The 16,397-nt window shown below is 42.7% G+C and overlaps 1 protein-coding gene, 1 long non-coding RNA gene and 1 pseudogene across 4 annotated transcripts in view; 1 reads left to right on the forward strand and 2 right to left on the reverse strand.

The window, feature by feature from the left end:
- Positions 1-16,397, forward strand: part of LOC148534441 (alpha-1,4-N-acetylglucosaminyltransferase-like) — a 39,734-nt gene that overhangs the window by 13,828 nt on the left and 9,509 nt on the right. The gene's annotated exons all lie outside the window — the stretch shown is intronic.
- The window catches only part of LOC148534442 (uncharacterized), a 44,538-nt gene that overhangs the window by 2,808 nt on the left and 25,333 nt on the right, over positions 1-16,397 (reverse strand). The window lies entirely within an intron of this gene.
- On the reverse strand, positions 8,509-9,701 carry LOC148534443 (N-alpha-acetyltransferase 40 pseudogene; annotated as a pseudogene).

A 16,397-nucleotide genomic window follows, 5' to 3' on the forward strand; every position in this document is an offset into this window, starting at 1 on the left:
CAAGCATAGACTCATTACGTAAGATCACATGCACACAAAAAAAATATTTCCAAATCAAAGAAAACAAGAGAGATGTAAATTCTCATTAAGCCCAAAAGGGGCCACACTGTTCATCATGTGGATCCATCTAGCTTCTAGTTGGAGGAGTAATTTCTCTCTATCACCTCCTCTTGGAGATAATGGAACGTGGTCCACAATTTTATAGGACAAAGTAGCCAAGGAGTGGTGATTTTCTTTAAAATGATGTGCTACTGGTTGGTCCGAGTCCCGTCCACTTAGTGCCAGCCTAATAGCCAACCGATGCTGTGCTACTCTGTCTCAAAACTGACTGACTATCAAATATACCTGTTTCTGCTATCCTCTGTACCATCGATGTAGTCAATCTATATACGAACATTCCACACCAAGAAGGGTTAATAGCTGTGTCAGAATATTTGTCTTCCAAAGCCAACTATGCGGGCCCAAAGATATCTTTCTTTGTAGATCTTTTGGAATTGACATTAAGTAGAAATTATTTCTACTTAGATGGGAAATATTTTCTCCAGCTACAAGGCTGCAGCATGGGGTCTAATGTATCTCCCTCACTGGCCAATATCTTCATGCTGAAACTGGACAAACAACTATTTTTTGACAACCCCTCTTTTTTCCAACATCTACAATTATTTGTCCACTATATAGATGATATTTTTGTGATTTGGAAGGGCTCCTCAATTTATGCGCATTAGACGCATAGCGAGTGATGATTTGGATGCGGAATAACAGATGGAACGGATGTTACATAAGTTTCATGATAGAGGTTAGATCTTAAAAGAACTCTATAAATCCAAGCAGAAAGCAATGAGTTTGACACAAGATCAATGTCTACGGCATTCCTCCAAACAACAAAAGTCTAACAATATGATTTTTGTAAATACTTTTAACACAGTTAGCAATGACATCAATCATTCAATTAAGAAACACTGGCCTCTTATTACCAGCGATCCTAGTTTAAAATGTCTAAATGATGCGAGAGTATTACATGGTTATCGCAGAGGTCCTAACCTCAGAGATCACTTGGTGAAAAATGATGTCACAAATTTTTCTACTTCAGTAATAAAGAACTTTCTCTCAAAAAAAACGGGTTGCTACAGATGCTTAGGTTGCGTCACCTGTCGTTATATGGAGACTGGAAACTATATTTCTCATCCCTACTTTGGCCGCAAAATACAGATAAAATATGTATTAATGTGTACCAGCATTTTTGTAATTTATGTTATAAAGTGCCCTTGTGGCTTAACTTATGTTGGTAAGACAATCTGTTAGTGTCGAGACAGAGTAGCACAGCATTGGTCGGCTATTAGGCTGGCACTAAGTGGACGGGACTCGGACCAACCAGTAGCACGTCATTTTAAAGAAAATAACCACTCCTTGGCTACTTTGTCCTATAAAATTGTGGACCACGTTCCATTATCTCCAAGGGGAGGTGATAGAGAGAAATTACTCCTCCAACTAGAAGCTAGATGGATCCACATGATGAACAGTGTGGCCCCCTTTGGGCTTAATGAGAATTTACATCTCTCTTGTTTTCTTTGATTTGGAAATATTTTTTTTGTGTGCATGTGATCTTGCGTAATGAGTCTATGCTTATGCTTAGATAGTCTGCTTATAAAGTCTGGTATTCAGCTTCTAGGGCTCCCCCCATTTATCATAATTACTGGTAGTATATGTTATATGTACTATACATGATATATCTTTGAAAGTATAGTCTGTGAGTTAATAATGTTCCCATTATAATTTTCATTTTTAGACTTTCTTAGATTGTTTTTCTTATGATAGATTGAGGATGTGCTCTGTATGTTTTATCTCTAGATAAATACTGATAATTACCCTTTGTTGACACTATGTATTTAGTATGATAATAATTTTCTCCATCCAGTATATTTGCTTGTGATAGCTCCAGTCAGTCTAATGCGAAAAGCATGTACTTTTTTTGCCTAATTCTGCGGTGTAAGATGAGTTATTGCGGCTGTTTGAAGTGATGTTACTATGTTTAACTTGTCTCAAGGTGTTGGGTTTAGTCATTATGGTAACCAGAGGCCACCCGGTGACTGTGTACCCTGAACACTCCGTCTGTGTGACGCCGCGTGATGACGTCATCGTTCCCGGCGTTGGCCGCTGATGCTGCTGCACGAGGGTGAGTGTTTTGTCTATTTATATGTCTTGCATTTTATATTTGGTTGACCATGAGGAAATTCTCTAATAAAAGAGATTGAAACGTCAGATAACTCATCGGCTTAGGCTCTGTTTTTTCTTTCCATTGAAAGTTCTGAGAGTGCCACCATTTTACCGATATCTATCTTGGAGGATTTACAAATTCCCCAGGGGGGCATCAAGGCAAGGTTTGTGTGTTTTTTACATGTGGAGTGCCGGTTTTTTGGAACTATGTATATATATATATATATATATATATATAATACAAAGACAATTTTAGTTAAAAATCATGATTAAGACCTCTGGAATGGAGGGTTTTGAGATTAAACATGGTCCGCATCTCTGTTTTCCCAAGATTGGTTTCAATATTTTTGTCTTTCCAAGTGCCACTGATGTGTTGGATGCCTCAAAACCTCTTTAGATTGTGAGTTGAACAGTCATGAACTTGTTTGAAGTGGTTGGAAAGATAGTGAGTTTCTAAACCTTTTTTGATGTTCCTTAAATGTTCTGATATATGAAATTTCAAAGGTCTTGTAGTTCTTCCAGTATAAGATAAACCACATGAACATCCAACAAGATAAACCACATTAGGTGTGTGTTGAGTTATACCGCAGTGTAATATTATTCATATAAGTATTATGACTCTGTTGGTGAGAAATACTGCATTGTAATATATTCATAAAAAATATTGTGACATGATTAGGGATAGCGCAGTGTTTTAGTCATAAAATTTTTTGTGACACTGTAAGTGGTAGCGCAGTGTTTTATTCATAATAAATATTGTGACACTGTAAGTGGAAAAGCAGTGTAAAGTTTAACATGTATTATGACACTGCAAGTGGTAGTACAGTGTATCCATAAAAAATATTGTGACACTGTCAGTGGTAGCACAGTGTTTTATTCATAATAAATATAGTGACACTGTAAGTAAATGATATCGCAGTGTAATATTTAATATTTTTACAAGTTGACATGTGTGCTGTACCCCACTGTGTTCGTGTTTGTTGATATGGAGAAGGAACAGATGAGAGGAGAGCAGGAACCACATACTAGTGCTGGAGCTGCTGCCAGTGCCACCAGTCATGATGATACTAGTCCATCTATGTCATCTACTAAAGCCTATGCCCAAGGGCATACAGGGCTTAAGTCAGGGCATCTAAAATCAAAAAAGAAAAAAACAAAGGGAAATTTAACTGCAGAAAGAAATTAAATTGTCAATATGTCTTTCACCACATGAAGTGGCATGGAAAGGATAAGGCCTTTATTTATGACTAGCGGTTCTGCCCCTTATGGTGATGTAAGCCCTTCTCCCTGTAGATGTTTTCAAAAAAATGAAAATATTTGAGGCACAGGAACCAACTGTTATCTCAGAAATGTCACAAATCCTTGAGGAGAGTCTAAATGTGTCGGCAGGTGCCATGTGTGAGCCAGATCTTTCCAAAATTGTACTCGAAGAGGAGCCTCCTGCCACCACTTCTGCATCCTCTGCAAATGTGGGGATGAGTCATGCCTTGGCATAAAACAAAACAATCCACTTCCATGTGTGGAATCATTTCTACCCAAATCTGGACAACAATTGTCAAGTCATCTGTACCCATTGTCATGCCAGAGTAAGTAGAGGTAGGGACCTTAACCATCTAGAAACCTTGTCCCTGTTATGTCATCTACAGTGCATCATCAAAAATGTTTGCAAAAGTCAGAAACTTTTGCTAAAAAGTAACAACACGCAATCCAGGGTCAACTTGCTCCCTTCTCTGCTAGATCCAGGGACTTGGCATCTTCGCCACCAACACCTTTATCAACAGTATACTCAATCATGATAGGAACTAGTCATGAATCCAATTTGATAAGGCTAACTCAGTCCTCCCCTATCCTGGATTCTTCAGAAGAATCATAGAAAGCTGCTGCTGGGAGTGGATTTTTATCCCAGAAGGGGGCCAGGAAGACTACTAGTAGTAGTTAAAAAAAGCAATTGACTGTTAGACAATCCATTGCAAGGGGAGCAAGTATGATATCACCCAGTTGCACAGCAGATCACTGACACCATAACATCTATGCTGTGCTATGCTTGTGTGTCCATTATCCGCCATTAGTGCAATGGGTTTTAGACAGTTAATTCAGGTCCTGGTTTCCTGCTACCAAATCCCATCAAGGTTCCACTTCACTAGAAAAGCAATTCACAGCCTGTATAGAGATGTAATTAGTGTCCTGCAAAAGCCATTGTACCCACTATCCACTTAACCACAGACACGTGAACAAGTGGAACAGGGTAAACGCAAGATTACATGACTGTAACAGCCCACTGGGTGGGTGTGTTGCAATCAGAGGCACCGACAGCAGCAGCATCTTAGTAACATCAGCTCATTTAGAGGCAGGCTACTCTGTGTATCACCGGTTTCACTAAGAGGCATACCATTGAGAACCTCTTAGAAAAACTCAGATTAGTCATTGTAAAATGGCTTACCCCACTTGGACTCTCGTTGGTATTTGGGATTTCTGACAATGCCAGCAATATTGTGAGAGCATTACAGCTGGGTGAATTCCAACATGACAGGGGCGTGCAGGAGATGCTCTCTGTAGCCCACAAAATTTCTGGACATTTTCGCCATTCAGCAGGTGCATGTAGAAGATTGCAGCACCTGCAAGACATGTTGAATTTGTCCTCTCACCAGCTGAAGCAAGAGGTAGTTACAAGGTGGAACTCTACCCTTTATATGCTTCAGAGGATGGAGGAACAGCAAAAAGCCATCCAAAGCCAGTTCCTGTTGCTGAAGTGATTGGTTTGTTATACTGTGCATATCCTATACACAACCTAAGGGTGGGTGGAAGGGCCCAAGGACAATTCCATCTTGCTCCTCTTTTCTTTACATTATGTGCTGTTTGGGGCATTGCTGTCTGACATTTTTCATTTTATAGTTTATTAATGTCCAGAAATTGTTATGGCCACAGACAGCATCTCCTGTATGTCCCTTTCATTTAAAAAAAAAACAATTCTGAACCACCAAGTTGATGGGGTGGGCAGAACATGGTAGATTTTCAAATTTACCCAGTTTTATTAATTGCCCCCCCAACTGGTTGCCCCAGGACCCTGGTGCATGGGATACACTCTTATAAATAATGTTTCAGCTCAATAAACACTTGTCCCTTCTGTATGTAGGTGACTCTAAGCGGAATAACTGGATAATGTAGAGGTGGGTGTCATGAGAGATACCAGAAATATGATCAGCAACAAAGAGCATCTTCCGGCCAGGATGTGTGCAATAAAGTGCAAATATGTTTAATAAAAAATTATTTGTGTATATTGGTCACTCACATTACATACATATTTACATATTACATACAGTGCATAAAGCAGGCTGAAGTAACCTGAGGCATGCCACCTGTTGTTGACAAATAACTATCTGTAGGCCCAGCAAACATCACAGATGCTGGGAGTTCTAGTTCAGCCCGAGAGCTACAGGCTGCATTCCTCTGATGTAAACTTCAAGTATTAGTCCCATTATCCTTAACAACTTCCCTGAGCTCAAAGTAAGTGTCTTTATACAGTGTGTACTAGCAGCACCTCCACAAGCAAGGTCACCACAATTCTATTAGAAGTATAAAAAAACCACCTCCATATCAAAGATGTCTTTCATAAACCGAATAACTTGATCCTACATGTTACAAGTCGCAGTCACGACTTGTCTCCTTCAAGCAGATTACCCAGTCAGGATGGGATCTCTCCAGTTTCTTCTGCTGCTAGGCGATTGGCACACCTCAGGAAGTGATGTATCATCCTCAGTGCAGCTTGATTGGTCCATCCTCCTATTTGTACACACTGGACCTTTGCCGCCTCTCTGACTATAGTATTCCTGTGGGTTCTCTAAGCTCAGTGGCATGAGCAGTATCCTGTCGACTCTGCTGGAAGGATCTCCATCTCCTCGGTTTTGTCTCCCAGCTGTCTCCGGCTCTTGTGGCCTCTTCTACGGCTCCATAGCCACACCATCAACTCCCGTTCTGTGCTCCGGCTTTGTTATTCCACCTGCGGCTTCCTAGCCGCACTGGCAGTGACAGCCCCCCAAGCCGAATCAGCATTGTCGGCAGGTCAGTGGATGCTAATTTGTACACAACTTGTACACAAACTTGTACTCAAGTTTATGTATTGTCCATCAGGACTTTGGATGCTAATTTGTACCAACCTGTACATAAACTTGTACTCAAACCTATTAATTTTCCGTCAGGACTGTGGATGCTAATTTGTAAACAAACCTGTACACAAACGTGCACTCAAATTTATGTATTGTCCATCAGGACTTTGGATGCTAATTTGCACCAACCTGTACGTAAACTTGTACTCAAACCTATGTATTTTCTGTCAGGACTGTGGATGCTAATTTGTACACAAACCTGTACACAAACCTGCACTCAAACCTATGTATTGTCCGTCAGGACTTAGGATGCTAATTTGTACACAAACTTGTACACTAACTTTTACTCAAACCTATGTATTGTCCATCAGGACTTCGGACGTTAATTTGTACACAAACTTGTACACAAACTTGCACTTAAACCTATGTATTGTCTGTCAGGACTTTGGACGCTAATTTGTACACTAACTTGTACTGTACATAAACTTGTACTCAAAGCTTTGTACTATTCATCAGGACATTGTATCTAGTTCAGTGCTCAAGCCACAACATCGGCTCTCCAAACCAAATCAATTGTCAAACTCTTCAGTACGGATTCTAAGACACAACATCGTCTCTCAGAGCCAAATTAATTGTCAAACTCTTCAGTACGGATTCTAAGCCCCAACATCGGCTCTCAAAGCCAAATCAATTGACTAACTCTTCAGCATCGGCTCCAAGCTGCACCATCGGCTCTCAAAGCAAACTCAAATATCTTCGTCTCCTCAGCATGGGCTCCAAGCCACAACAACGGCTCTCATAGTCAAATCAATTATTTGACTCTTCAGTATGAGCCTCAAGTCACCTTTTCTATTCTTATAACCATACCACATTTACTACCAACAGAATCTTGTAGCAGCTTCTGGTCGCATCGATAGTGTATCACTTCCTGTTCTGGTTCTATTCTCATATCTACTATCCATGATTTAGTCTCCATTCCAACTGTTGCTCTCACCATTGTATCATTTTGCTCCTCCATGTGAATTGATACTACAGCGATTCCCAACCTCGGTCCCCAAAGCACACTAACAGTCCTGGTTTTTAGTTATATCCATGATTGTGCACAGATGGTTAAATCAAAATAACTGAGGTACTAATTTAGGCCCTCATTCAGAGCCGTTCGCTATTTGCATTCGTTCGTTCAAAATCAAGGGGTGGCTATTCAAATGATCCGTTCGCACATTGCAGTCTGTTCACACCTCTAAGTCTGAACGAGCGAGCAAAACATACGCTCGTTTATTTGTTAAAAACGCCCCTAGCCGCTCGCACCATATGTCACGTCCGCTATTTATTAGATTAATCGAGTACATCGAACAGGATATGAACTGCTCGCTATTCTTGGGGTTGGTTTTTTCAACCGCTATTTTGCGAGCAGTTCTGAGTTAAAAAAAACCAAGTGACGTGGTCAATGACGATGCTGTTTTAATTATGCACACCCATAAAACGCCCGTTTTGACCTTTAAGCACGCCTGCGTTCTGATCTCCACTCCCCGTTTTCAAGCACCTTCCCCTGTTACCACCCACATACGCCTCATTCTGTCACTCAAAATAGCAGGCACTCGCTATATTGCGTACAAACGATTTTCGCCTGCACTGACTGGTCCGCGCATGCGTACTAAAAACCGTACGCATGCGCAGATGTGCGAACATCGCTCGGAACGAGCGTACTGCCGCTAGCGAGTGGCTCTGAATCAGGGCCTTAGTCACTTGTGCTCAAGTATGGCTATCCCTAAAACCTGGACTGTTAGTGTGCCTTGAGGACCGTGGTTGGGAATCCCTGTGATACTACCTTGAGCTATAAGTCCAGGCGGCCGCCTAAGTACCGGTGAACGTATCCCAGTTCTAAGGGAACAACAGGTGGTTGTTATTGGCAGAAGATCTCGCTAGACTGGTTCTAGACTTGTCACATGGAGTAGGCATTGGATATCATAACACTCATAAAATTTATTTTTGGATTCAAACAAGAATTTATTTACTGTTAAAAGGACTTACGGTGGCATAAGTCACACACATGTGCAGTATTTAAACATCACTAAAAAAAAATAAACACTAGAAGAAATAGAGTAGAAAAAACCCAAAACAAAAGATATTGACAATCACTGTGTCCTCTTGAACCTCCTAGAATTTCCCATATGTCCATCCACCACCTTATTCAGCGGCAGCAGCCTGCACAATATGAATGGAGAGCGTCTCCAAACTTTTTACCTCATTCAGAGGTGGTCGTTAGTTGCAAGCGGTCGCTTGGGTTAACACCCACAGCTCTAGCGACCGACATGGGTGATGGTTGCGATGGTCAAGACCATCGCTACCATCAGGGCTTACGACCAGATCCTAAGGTTGGGTCTGGGCACTCGTAAGCCCCAGGAAGCTTCCTGCTCTCATCGAGCAGGAAGCTTCCACTGACATCAGCAAAGATGTCAGTGGGGCTGCCCCCAAACACCAAGCATTCTAGCAGGAATGCCTCAGTTTGGGCAGGCACGCCACCTGCCCGCCTCCCAAACAGGGCGAGCTGTCACTCACCATCGACAGCTCGCCCCATCTGCTGCGAGACCCCTAGCGACGGAGCGTCCATCGCTAGCCAGGTCTCACACATGTGCACGATGGAGCCGGCTCCATCGCGTGCATGCCCAGTGGGGCAACATCGAGTCGGTTGCGAGCGCTCAGCGCTTGCGACCGACTCTGAATGACCCCCTTTGTCTTGTGGCTCAGAATCTCATATGTGCAATCATCACTGCAGCACCCTGATACACTGGGAGAGGTCTCATCTATCTCAAACTGTAAAGTGCCTCTGAAGAAGTGGTATGTACCGTGATTTTGTTTGAACACTGTAAGGCCAACTTTCTTAATCTGTGTACTATTTGCCATCAATTGCAAGATTTGTACCAGGAATTTCCCCAATCCTTTCCTTGGGGAAATGGATCTCGAACTGCACCTCATAATAAAGGATCTCATCACCGCACAACACATCAAATCTGAAGTTCACACAAGCAACAGGCACAGAAAACTCATCTCTGGCAATAAGGCTCCAGGCACGTTCATCTGTCAGCTCTTCACACTATTCCCGTTCCTTACATCCACACTCACTCTGCTCATATAGCAGTTGCATATTTGTCTTTGTGAGTTCAAATATCCAGTCTAGAGTCTTCTGGTCTAAGTCTATTACTTTGCAGCACCCTATAGACAGATTCAACCCATTTCTGTCAAACTTCTTAAAGAATGGAAAGGCTCCTAAAGTGTCACCCCTCTGATTGGTTGCTTGCACCTTGGCACACACAACTGCCATTGCAGCACGTTCCTGTTGGAGTTTTTTTTTTTTTCTTTTACCCGTATAGACATTCTCCCCATGACGTAGATGAAGATGTAATACTCTGAAGCCCGGTTCGGTTTTTAAATAAATTAAAAACTAATCAATCTTTCCTTTGTCGAAGCCGGATGATTGGCTGAGACCAGATCTCAAGTTAATATCGGGCGATGCCATTTAACGTTGCCCCTGACGACGCCATCTTGCGTTGTCAGCATGAAACCATTGTGTGCGATGCTAATATGCTATTATTAGCATTGTGCGACTGCATTGCTACCGCATATTGTTAAAAGTCCTACCATACCCCATACGCACATTAAATCATGCAGTTGCGCTGTTCATTAAAACACTGCACTTAAAACGCAGCACGCATATTAGTGACTACAAGCAATATCCTTACACTTACACATACCAAAACTTATAAAAAGGTTCCCTAAGCATTAAGGTTAATATTAGAGGTTTTATACATTATCAAGTCTATTGTGAAATACATATATTTGGTATCTAAGGTTTAATACATGATAAGCAGACCATGTTTGGTGCCATTCTATACCACTGTTTATTTGCAGACTTCCGGTTCCATCGGCAAGGAAATCGCAACATGCGTTTGCAAGTTATGGATCATAGAGAGATAGGCATTGAAATGTACTCTGTAATGTAATGTTTATTAGCCAGTTTAGACTTGTTCTTCGGCGGGAAAACGCACACAAAGAGCTGTTGAAGGGCTGAACTATTACAATACAAACTGACCTATGAACTGTATCATAACAGATGAACCAGGAGGAAGAACCAATGGGATTATGCCAACTCGTTCTATTGTTTTGCCTATCTCTGCAAGGGTACATATGCAAGCTTTCTAGATCTGGTAGTTAGTCATCTTTCTTTCTGTTGGCGGAAGTTTCATAGTTGATGCCGGGAAATCTGGATCCAGAGCGCATGCGTATGTATCGACTTGTATTTTGTATAACCTTTGCGTTAATTGTGTTATAGATCAAGGCGTGAAACTATATGCTTTTATGTGAATAATATCCTTTTGTGCTTTGGAACCACAATCAAAGTCTGGAAAGCAATTACTTCTTGTGCGTACGCAATGCTAAAAAGCGACATTAAGGTATAAAGATTAATAGGAATTCATAGTTGGGGCTTCGTCGAGTGAAGCCAACCTACCACAATTCACAAGGTAACACATGTTTATCAGTCTCTCACCAAAGGGTAGAGGCGCCATACACAGGAAAGAATGCATTGCCTTCGAAAACCTGCTACCACTTGATGCTGAGAGACCGCTATCTGTTATTGTATGAGTTAAAGGAGCGCTGACTAGGATCTAGGGACAAGGAAGGAAGAGTTGTTTTCTTTCATTGTTAAAGTTCTGTGTTAGAGGGTAAGTCGCACAATAGCATATGCATATTTCCTGTATTGCTGCCACGTGTTGAAACGGTCATTGTATCTATAGCGTGATTGCTTGTTAAACCTCTGAATTATACTGTTATATTAAGGGAAAAAGGTTTTTATTTTCTGCGCAGAAAAGGTGTATGTAATCGAAACATGTGATTGCAAAGCGGAGGCTACAGTCTGGTTAAGCCTAAGGCCCTCATTCAGAGTCAATCACAAAAAGCGATTGCTCACTCTGAATGAGGGCGGGCACTTCTTGTTTTGAAGTGCTGCCTCCAGGTCGCAAGCTAAGCTGTGGGTTGCCACCCACAGCTTAGCTTGCGATCAGGGTGATGGTCGCTATGGTCATCACCATCACGACCATCCGGGCTTTCGACCAGACCCTAAGGTTGGGTCTGGGCACTCGTAAGCCCCAGGGAACGTTCTGCTCTGTTTGAGCAGGAAGTTCCCCACTGACATCATCAATGATGTCAGTGGGGCCGCCCCCAAACGGCAAGCGTTCCGACTGGAACGCCTCCATTTGGCTGGGCACGACCCCGACCCGCCAAGCAAATGGGGCGAGCTGTCACTCAACATCGACAGCTCGCCCCATCTGCTACGAGACCCCAAGCGACAGAGCATCCGTCGCTAGCCGTGTCTCACGCATGCGCACGACGGAGCCGGCTCCGTCGTGCGCAAGCTCTGTGGGGACCAATCGACCCAGTTGCGAGCGCATCGGCGCTTGTGACCAGGTCTGAATGAGACCCTAAGTGTGAAGTGGAGGCTACTGTCTGTTAAGCCTAATTGAAACTCGGTAGGTGCCCGACGGGGCCATACAAACTACTGAGCCAGTGTACAAAGCAGGTACATTGTGGTTATCAAGGAACTAAGGGGTTTCTTGGTCAGGCACCCATTAATCGCAAAGTCTATTGATCAGTTAGGTTCTTTGGGCAATGCGATCGAACCCCATTGTTATATAAACCGTGATTGTGAAGTGGGTTGTTGTGGGAGTGAAACTGCTGGCAAGGTTAGGAGTTACTGGAACCTCTAGATGCTACCAGTGGGAGTAAAGTCAAATTAGGAAGCAAGTGGTAAAGCTTGGAGTTAAATTCATCACAAGTAAAATAATTCGCTAAGCAGTTATTTTACTCCTTGTTTATGCACAATGAACAATCGCCTAGTGGGGAAAGTGGTGCATATCGGGAAGGAGCGAGCAGAGGAAGCTCGGGTTTAATATCATCGCATGTAGAATAATTTTCAATAGGTGGTTATTCTGCTCCTCGTTGTGCAAGCCAACTGTAACGCCAGGCGTGCTGACTGTGCATAACGGGAGGGAGTGCGTGAACGTAGCTCACTGAAAATCATTCACCAATCGAAATTCTCTAGAAATTGCTAAGCATTTTCTCAGATGGCTGTGAAGCAACCTCTAGTAATGGTCGATGATGTGCTGCTGATGGAAGGGCCAACTGGATTGGCCAAGTATGTTATGTTTAAAAAGTATGGTGCGTACTGCGACATATGGGTCAAAATGACCAAAAAATGTAGAACACCTTTTCCTAAGATTGGTAGCTTTGATTCGGAGGTTCTGAACAATGTCAGAGAAAATGGTAAAGTTTAATGATTGCTTGAAGTTGTGGCAGCATAAGGGAAACATGTGGCTTAGTGTTGTGCACGCGACGCAAACTAGCGTTGCATGCACGATGCAAGGGATTGCGCACGCAAATAGCATTGTGTGCGCGCATGCACAGTAAGGTAGCGTTGCAGAAGGTAATGTTAGTAGCGCACGCGCACCACCACTGCCCTATGCGGATGGGGGTGAAGGTACAGTCGATCTAAAAAATCATAAAAATTTAACAATCAACTTGAACCCTCTCCTAAGTAACTATAAGGAACATGTTTATGTTGCGGATGATGAACCGGTTGTGATGTCCGCTCTTTCCCATGTTACACAAATGTTAAATGTACCACCACAGCCAGCACAGGTAGCTGCCCCGCTAGTACCAGAAATGGAGGTAGCCCCACCAGTGCAGGAAGTATTAACACTCGCTGTAACAGTAGCAGAGATTGCTAATACCATACATAGTAGCAATAGGCTGAACCATCAAACAGGTAGTAAGGCCAAAGGTAGCAGTGTGGCAGGCATCCATCCTGTCCAGACAATAACTGTTCCCAATGGGAATCTGGATGCACATGGTGTAGTGGCCATAAGGAATGTAGCGATGCATTGCCCATGGACAAGAGCAGAACTACATTCCATAATGACAGATTTCCCTAGCCCTAGGAAAGAACTAGCAAAGTGCCAGAGATTTGTAAAGGATTTAGGTAATGCTCATAAACCAACCAATAAAGATTGGCGAGTGGTATTACAGGCTTGTCTTCCACACAATACTGACGTGAAAAAGTTTATCACGGCCTGTGTATTGGATGGAGATAGTCCCATAACTGATGAAGGTAATTAGGACAATATAACCCACATTGTCACCCAATTGGCTGTATTTTTTCCACTAATTGTTAACTGGAGTAAAATCTTCACGATTAAGCAGAAAGAGAGTGAGTCTGCAGCAGATTATTTCACCAGAGCACTGCAGACTATTACCCAATGCACAGGCATAGAGGATATAAAGGACAAGACCCATCACAGGGAAATGACCATAACGGTACTTATGGATTGTCTTAAAGATCCTCTAAAAGCCAGGGTTCAGACCTCACTTCCTGGTTGGAGAGGAGTTACAGTAGACACACTCAGGGAATCTGCAATTGAACATGACAAAAACATCTTTAGGAAGAGAGAAATGCAGAGCGAGAAACTAATGGCTGTTAGTATTCAAGCTCTGGAAGGAATGCAAATATCACCGCAGCACTCTTATCACACTCAGCCACAATACACTCATCCCATACAACCTCCAAACCCTTATCCCTATACACAACCACAATCTTTCCTCATTCCCCAACCCACACAACAACCTTTCACAACACGTCAACCATGAAGGTGTTATAGATGTAACAAGGATGGTCACATAAGTAAGTTCTGTAAGGATAGAAAGTGGGAAACGCCAAACCAGGGAACACTGACATACCCACATAAGCAGCAGTGAATGCTTTACTGGAAGTCAGGTCAACAGGGGATATTAGAGAAGAACCTGTAATGACGGTTGATGTAGCTGGTTCTAAACATTCTTTTCTTGTAGACACAGGGGCGACCAGATCAGTGATAAAATCTCCATCTAATTTACAGGTGACCAGCAAAACAGTACCAGCAATGGGTGTAACAAGTAAAGTGCAACATTATCCTTTAACCAAATCTACAGAGGTTACTATCGGTCCATTGCATACCAGGCATTCCTTTCTCCTGGCAGAAGCAGCCCCTACTAACCTACTGGGAAGGGATTTGTTATGTAAAATGGGATGTGTCATTTATTGTACCCCTGATGGTATATTTTTAGATATCCCAGAGAGAGTTGCGCACAAGCTGAGGGATATATTGGACACTCCACAAAGGTTAATGTTTCACTCTACTGTTCCAGATAAGAATCCATCTCAGGTAGAGCAGATGTTATCTCAAATACCAGGTTCACTTTGGACCAAAGATGGACAGGACACTGGATTGATGGCAAATGTAGCTCCTGTAATGGCAAATCTAAAAAGTGGTAGGCAAGCTCCAAAAATTCCCCAGTACCTATTAAAACCAGAAGTAGAGTTAGGAGTTTATCCCATAATTGAGCAGTTATTGCAACAGGGAATTTGAATCCGTATAGCAAGTGTAGCTAATAGTCCCATTTTTCCAGTGAAGAAGGCTGGGGGGAGGGGCTATAGATTAGTACAGGACCTTAGAGGGGTTAATAAGATAGTTGAGAGCCAATTTCCCGTAGTGCCAAATACAGCTGTCATTCTCATGCAAATCCCACCAACTGAAACCCATTTTACTGTAATTGACCTTTGTTCTGCATTCTTCTATGTCCCTCTTCATCCTGTCAGTACCTATTTGCATTTACATACAAGGGGGTACAATACACATGGACACAATTGCCCCAGGGCTTCATAGATAGCTCCAGTATCTTCTCCCAGGCCTTACACAACTGTTTACAATCTTTTCAACCTGCCAATGGATCTGTTCTAATACAATATGTGGATGATTTATTGTTGTGTTCCGATTCATTTATGTCATGTTTAAATGTTATTAAACTTTTATTGCTTCATCTCTCGCAAGCAGGACACAAGGTTGCTAAAGACAAATTACAACCATGCCAATCCAGGGTTAAATACTTAGGACACTGTCTAACCAAGGGATTATGACATCTGACTATTGACATAATCCAGGCCATACAGACCATGACACTGCCGCAGAACAAACAGCAAATCCGTACCTTCTTGGGAATGTGTGGATACTGCAGAATGTGGATCCCAGGTTTTTCTATTTTGGCTTTACCATTACAGGACTTAGGGCCTGATTCAGAGCCACTCGTAAACGGCCGCTCGTTCGTTCCGAGCGATGTTTGCCCAACTGCGCATGCATACGGATCGCAATACGCATGCACGGACCAGTCAGTGCGGCTGAAAATTGTTTGTTCGCTAAATAGTGAATGCCTGCTAATATGACAGGAGGAGGCGTATGTGGGTGGTAACAGGGGAAGGTGCTTGAAAACGAGGAGTGGAGATCAGAACGCAGGCGTGCTTAAAGGTCAAAACGGGTGTTTTATGGGTGTGCATAATTAATATAGCAGCGTCACTGACCACGTCACTGGGTTATTTCACAGTCAGAACTGCTCGCAAGTTTTTGGTAGGAAAAACCAACCACAAGAATAGCGAGCAGATCAAACGCTGGTCGATGTACTCGATTAATCTAATAAATAGCGGACATGACTTAGGATGCGAGCGGCCAGGGGTATAGTTATCAAAAAAATGACCGCAAGTTTTGTTAGCTCACTCAGACATAGAGGCGTGAACAGACCGCAAAGAGCGAACGGTTCATTTGAATAGCCGCCCCTTTTTTCTGAACGAACGACCGCAAATAGCGTCCGGCTCTGAATCAGGCCCTTAGTCTCTTCCTCATAGATCGATCATGTCATACACACAGAGGAAACAGAGCAGGCTTTCCTTAATCTTAAGGATAGTCTGACAAGAGCACCTGCATTGGGAATACCGGATTATGAAAAACCTTTTGATTTGTATTGTACGGAGTCCTCACACAAAAACATGGTAATACCAGTAGGCTCGTAGCATGCTACAGTGCACAATTGGACACTGTGGCAAGATCACTCCCAACGTGTTTAAGAAGTGTAGCAGCAACTGCTCTATTGGTCAGTAAGAGTGAGGATGTAGTATTAGGCCATGATATAATTGTTTATACACCACATGCTGTGTCTGCTTTG

The sequence above is a fragment of the Taudactylus pleione genome, unplaced genomic scaffold (genome assembly GCF_031769625.1).
Source record: "Taudactylus pleione unplaced genomic scaffold, aTauple2 ptg000066l, whole genome shotgun sequence".
In the NCBI taxonomy this organism is placed as follows: domain Eukaryota; kingdom Metazoa; phylum Chordata; class Amphibia; order Anura; family Myobatrachidae; genus Taudactylus; species Taudactylus pleione.